The sequence below is a fragment of the Rhincodon typus genome, chromosome 12, assembly GCF_021869965.1.
Source record: "Rhincodon typus isolate 14 chromosome 12, sRhiTyp1.1, whole genome shotgun sequence".
Classification (NCBI taxonomy): Eukaryota; Metazoa; Chordata; class Chondrichthyes; order Orectolobiformes; family Rhincodontidae; genus Rhincodon; species Rhincodon typus.
Window position 1 is genome coordinate 16,493,526 of NC_063343.1, and position 6,000 is coordinate 16,499,525.

The following is a 6,000-nucleotide window of genomic DNA, read 5'->3' on the forward strand; positions in this document are numbered from 1 at the left end:
AGCACCTCAAACTGATATTCATTTCAGATGATTGTTCAATTATAGGTCATCCTCACTGGAAACATTGAGATCATGCACTATCCCCCCAACCCCATCAGATTGTTCTCTTTTGAAATTTGTCTTTCAAATGCAAAGTGGATAATGAATTTAAGTACAACGGAAAATATATTCTTTTATAAATTTACAGCCACATCTTGATTCCCAGGTAATATTCAAATGTTGGTCATCAAGAAAGATGCAGAAGCAGTGAATGCATAGTGATGATAGTGCATTTTAATTTTAAAAGCCACACTGTTCCAATGGGGTATATAAATAATTGAGAGTTTGATAACTTTTCAAATCACTGGTACTTCGTCATTTTTTTGCCTTTTGAATATAAAATCCTCCATTATGTAAATGGCCGTAATGCATTGACTGTTTGTTATAATTCTCATTCAAAAACAAAATATACTTCATTTTTAGTTCGATTTATTATTATTATATTTATTTATTAGTTATTATTTATTCTATTTTTACATAAAATGGTAATTGTCCAGCTTGCAGGATGTTGTGCTCCATTAAATCATGTTTAATCACAAAAACACATTCATAACAATACTATGTATGGATTAAATATATATTTCTGCAGATCTTATATGAAGAGTACTCTCACTTGCTATAATTCTTCTCTCAATCCCTAAATGTGATACAATGGAATGTAATTCATAATAAATATACCGAGGACACCTAGAGATGGGCAGCATTTTATCCTCCAAGAACAGATGGGTCAAGAACAGGCATAACTGAAAATGTTGAACATTGAAGGAGGAGAACAAAATGGCTTCACTTCCGTGTTTAACAGATATGTCACATGGCTGTGCCAGCTAACTATACTGTACAAGCTGCTGCTCATATTGAAGAAAACTGTCACCATGCTCTTTTAAGTGCAGGAACATATAATTCCCATTTCATAGAATCCCTACAGTGTGGAAACAGGCTCTTCAGCCCAACAAGTCCACACCGATCCTCAGAGTATCCTGCCCAGACCTATCCCCCTATAACCCACCTAATCTACACATCCCTGAGCACCACGGGCAATTTAGCATGGCCAATCCACACAGCCTGCACATTTTTGGACTGTTGCAGAAGAGGAAAACCACTTCTGACTAGAAGTGTCTCTGGAGGATAACAAATATATAGTTTGTTGCATGTTAGCAGCTAGTTGCATTGTGTTATACAACAATAAACCAGGCAAAGTTCCCCAATTCATTTTCTGGTGGGAAGGACAAGTCCTATCCCAGTAGTGTTTGACTGGCCCCATTAATCATTCAGTATTGCTAAACATTAGCTTGCCTCACCCTGGAAAATTTTGGAGACCCTTCTTAAGAATACAAAACCTTGGTAACTCTCAGGAATTTGCTCAACCTCATCCACACTCATAAGAGTGTCTATTCAAAATTGCTGTTAGAGCCATAGCCTGGTCTGCTATGCTCTCACACTGACATCCATTCTCTCTACACCACATACATGCCCAATCAATCCCACTGATTTTCCCTGTAACATCTAGAAATTGGCCAGGACAAACCTTACATTTTGATATTTTTAACAGGTAGGCTTCTTGGCCTTACCTTTCACCCCAGCACTGCCCTTTATGTCTGGTGGAGGTACTTCCCTCTCACCCATGGATGCTTAGTTTCCTGCCACTTTATCCATCTGTTATCCCCATTTGTTTGGGAGTGACTAGGCGAGGGTTACTTCTGGAAGAGGGGTTTGGGAACCAGTTCATCATCACCAGCCAGTGTGAGTTCTGCCTCGATCTAGCCATTCTCTGTTCTTCCTGTTGATTTTTTTTTTTGGGGTGAGAAGGAGTTTTTGAACTTTAACAAGAGGATTTGTTCACAGTTTTTGTTTGGCTTTTGGGTTCTGTTCCAAGTGGCTTCTGTCCCAAGATTCCACACTTACTGGTCAAAAGCCAGCTGTTAAGCTTTTTAGATTCCAGGTATGTCTAGTCAGGCCATTACCTGAGAGTGCAGAATTTTTGACAACATGCCTCCAGTACTGACAGGTAGTGACTCATTTTTCTGAAGACGAGTCATATCAGACTTGAAACTTTAACTCCATTTCTCTCTCCACAAATATTGCCAGACCTGCTGAGTTTCTCCAGGAGCTTCTGTTTTTATATTGGATTTCCAGCACCTGCAGCAATTTGTTTTTAAATGAAGACAGAAATATGGACCAATTTCTGAATTGTTCATGAAGAACATATAGTTAAAAGTTGTGGCCATTGCAGTTACCAGGAATACTGGTGTTGGTAGATGAACAGTCACTGTACTTAGTTCTGCAGATTGGTTGAAATTCTGTCATTCTGATGCCTTTTGAACAGGATTAAGTTCCAGTATTCAGAAAGAGAGGGTCTTTTGAAGTCCTGGTTCCTTTTCATCGGTTTGCAGTACTAAGTTAATGAGTATCTTTACCTGCAACACAGGATGACCAGGAGATAGTTCTTCAACTGTGACCTTTATGACAAATTAATGTTTGAACGCAGGCTGGAAGATATCAGAGGGTTTAGTCCCATGAGTCCACTGCAGTGGAGTTGAAACTGACTATTTAACTCCTGGCCTTGTATATTTCTGGAGGGTAAAACTAACACGTCTTCAAGAGCAGCTTTCTACTGAAATCGAAGGGATAGTCAGTTCCTCATTATCTGTTCTTGTTAAGTCTCTCCTCATTTGAAGATTCCCTGTTATTTAACACGTGAGACATTCTTCTGGCTTTAAACAGGTCTTTGCTAGATAGTCACTGAATTTGAATCTTAATTTTTTTCTGTAGCAGTCAAAAATAACATTTCTGGTATTAAAAGAAAAGAAAAAATGTCTAAGTACTTTGGCATTCTGATCGGTCATCATGACAATTGAAATGAACGATGCTGTTACAGAGATTTTGAGGTCGGCCAGAAATTAGGTCTCACTCCTTTGAGATTCCAAGTTGCTGTGTACATAATTCTATATGACTTCTTCATAGTGGGTGGTGCTTAAGGCACTGGTCAGTAATAATCCTTTCAGAACTATGTGCAACAAGGGGCATAAGAATCTGTCTCACTGCTCGAAGACAGGCAGGTACTTTCTGGCTTAATTAACTCCTAAGGAGATTGTAATGATTGATTTTCAAATTAATTTGGCTGTCTATTTTAACTTGAACGGCATGTGTTTCCTGGCCTACGTAAACTAACTAGGCTGGATGGAGACCAGTTGGAGTAGCAATTCATTTGAGTATTTAGATTTGTTCTTGTCCCATCAGAATAAGACCTCACTTATTGCAGTTGCTGCCTGGAATGTTTAGCAGCTTGCATGGACACAGCTTTTTTCAATCACTGAGAACTTTAAACTGATAATATGAGGATGGGAGCTTGCTGACATGACAGGATATATGGAGATAAAGGCTGTCAGCTGCCATGGGAGAGAGGTGCTGTGAACTGAAGCATACAGGGGGGAGTTCCATGAAACTGAAATGCACAGGAGCAGATTCAGGGTTGAAGGAGGTAGTAACCATATCACAGAGAGAAGTTCAGTTTCCTTGATCTCTCTGAATTGCCTATGGAGGAGTCATGTCAGGTGGGGGAAGACATCTGCAGCATCCTGTCAGAATTTTTGCTCTCAGCTGGAGCTGTTGGTCATGTAGTACCAAGAATTGTGAATGATTGTGAAATAAGTATTTCTTTTTGTGCAGCAGGTGTGGAGCCACAAGAAGAAGGTTATGTAGGTTTGGAGAATTCAGCGCTGTTTTGACTGTCATCTTTGGTCTCTAGCAGTTGGATGTGGAATATAGTTCTCTATATGCCCGGAATGTGTAACTCGAAACAAAAAAGGGGTCAGCTGTGACCATAATGAATGGTAGAACAGACTCGAGAACTGAATGATCTACTCCTTCTCCAATTTTATATTTCCAGGTACTGACCAGGAACTGGAGCTGCTCTCACAGGATGTTGGACACCTGGAACAGACTATGAAAAGATTTCATAGTACTCACCAGACAAGTCCAAAACTTGCCTTACCGCATCAGCGGACTCAACCCAAACTGGAAAAACCCGTGCAGTTCGAAGTCTTCATCCAGGCTGTGGGTACGGCAAGCCAGAATGACTGCTGGGACTTCAAAATTGCATTCTGAGTGGTGAGCAGAACTCCCAAGACCCCAAAGTTCCAACCTAGCTAGCAAAGAGGGGAAGACAGGTGGTGCAAGTGCACTAAGAGTTCTGGTTAACAGAGTAAATTTAAACACTGTTTGTTTTCTGTGTGTCAGTAAATAGTGCCTAATAATGGTAATCTCTTTCCATATCTCTTTCCAAATCTCTTTTTATGTACTAGTGTGTTCCTGTGTATTCATTGTATTAACTTTTTAGAATCTTCTGAGTTACCCATTTCTTGTATTACAATTACCTTTCCTACCTTAAATACAGAGATTCTTTTGCCCTTAAATACCTGTCTACTGTCTCTTCATTCACATCCTCATAAATAAGTCCAGTGTCCAGAACCAGGGATCTGGGAGCGATTCGAACTGCTTAAAGATCAGTAAAATAACTGATGCAAATCAGAACCCCACACCCACTCCATGTTTTCAGAGTGGTTTCAGATTTCTGGTTGCGTTATTGTTTGATTTATAGGCCTTGATTCCAGGAGTGGAGTCAGAGGAAGGAGCACCCGGAATCATGGAAACCAAACTAAAAAAAGTGACATCACACGAGAACTGTTACCTAATTGGCTGGTGGGAAATCTGGCAGAGATTTGGAAAAAAAACTTTCCAAAACTAATTAATAAATTAACTAACCAGGGATTAACTAATTAATACATTAATTAACTGAGTAAAGATGGCTGTACAGGTGATGTGCTGTACCTGTGGGAGCTGGCTAATCCTATTGCGACCTGCAGTGACCATATCTGCAGCAAGTGTTAGTTGCTGGAGGAACTTTGGCTCAGAATTGATGAGCTGGAGTCCGAGCTTTGAACTCTGCGGCACATCCAGGAGGGGGAGAGTTACCTGGATGCTCTGTTTCAGGAGGCAGTCACACTTGGTGGATTAAGTACCACAAATTCGGTCAGTGGCCAGGGACAGCAGGGTGTGACTGCAAGTGAGACAGGTAGAGGGATCCTGCATTCTGGAACAGAAGAGCCTTAGCTCTTGACCTTGTCCAACGGGTACAAAGTGCTTGCTCCCTGTGTCAATGAGGAATTGGGCTGGAGGGAGGATGAGCAAGCTGACCATGGCACCGTGGAGCAGGAGGGTGGGGAGCAAAAATCAAGTGGTAGTGTAGGGGATTCTATTATTAGGGTATTGGATAATATTCTTTGTAAACAGGATAGAGAGTCTTGCATGATATGTCACCTGCCCGGTGCCAGAGTCTGGGACATCTCTGATTGGCTCCAAGGGATATTGGAGAGGGAGGGGGAAGATCCAGTTGTTGTGGTCCATGTCTGGGCAAACAACATTGGCAAGACTAGGAAAGAGGACCTGTTTAGATGTTATCAGGAACTAGAAGCTAAATTAAAGAACAGGTCCTCATGGGTCATAATCATCGGATTACTGCCTGAAACACGTGCAAATTGGCATAAGGATGCAAGAATAAGGGAAGTAAACATGTGGCCAAGACAGTGGTGTGGGAAACAAGGTTTTTTTTTCGTGGGGCCCTGGCATCAGTATTGGAACAGAAGGGATCTGTGCCATTGGGATGGTCTCCACCTGAACCGAGCTAGGACCAGCATTCTAGTGAAAAGAGTAAATAGGATAGTCAACAGGATTTTAAACTTGAAAGCTGGGGGCAAGGAAGGGTAAAACACCGAGAAGTATAATGGCCTATGGGACAACAAGCAGCAGGTTAATACTTATGGGGGGGGATTAACTGCATGGAAAAATATGAAAAACATGAAAAGAAAGGAGAATTCAGGAGAGGTGATTAAAGTCTCCAGCACACAAAATAAGACAAAGCGTTTGGAAAGGGTTAGGAATCAAACTTCAAGTGCACTCAATAAA

The 6,000-nt window shown here is 41.0% G+C and overlaps 1 long non-coding RNA gene across 1 annotated transcript in view; it reads left to right on the top strand.

Annotated features, from left to right (window-relative positions):
- LOC125484552 overlaps positions 1-4,433 on the top strand; it is a 105,557-nt gene extending 101,124 nt beyond the window's left edge. Inside the window, exon 4 of the long non-coding RNA XR_007263378.1 lies at positions 3,926-4,433. This is a non-coding gene — a long non-coding RNA (uncharacterized LOC125484552). The remainder of the gene's footprint in view (positions 1-3,925) is intronic.
- The last annotated feature ends 1,567 nt before the right edge of the window (positions 4,434-6,000 follow it).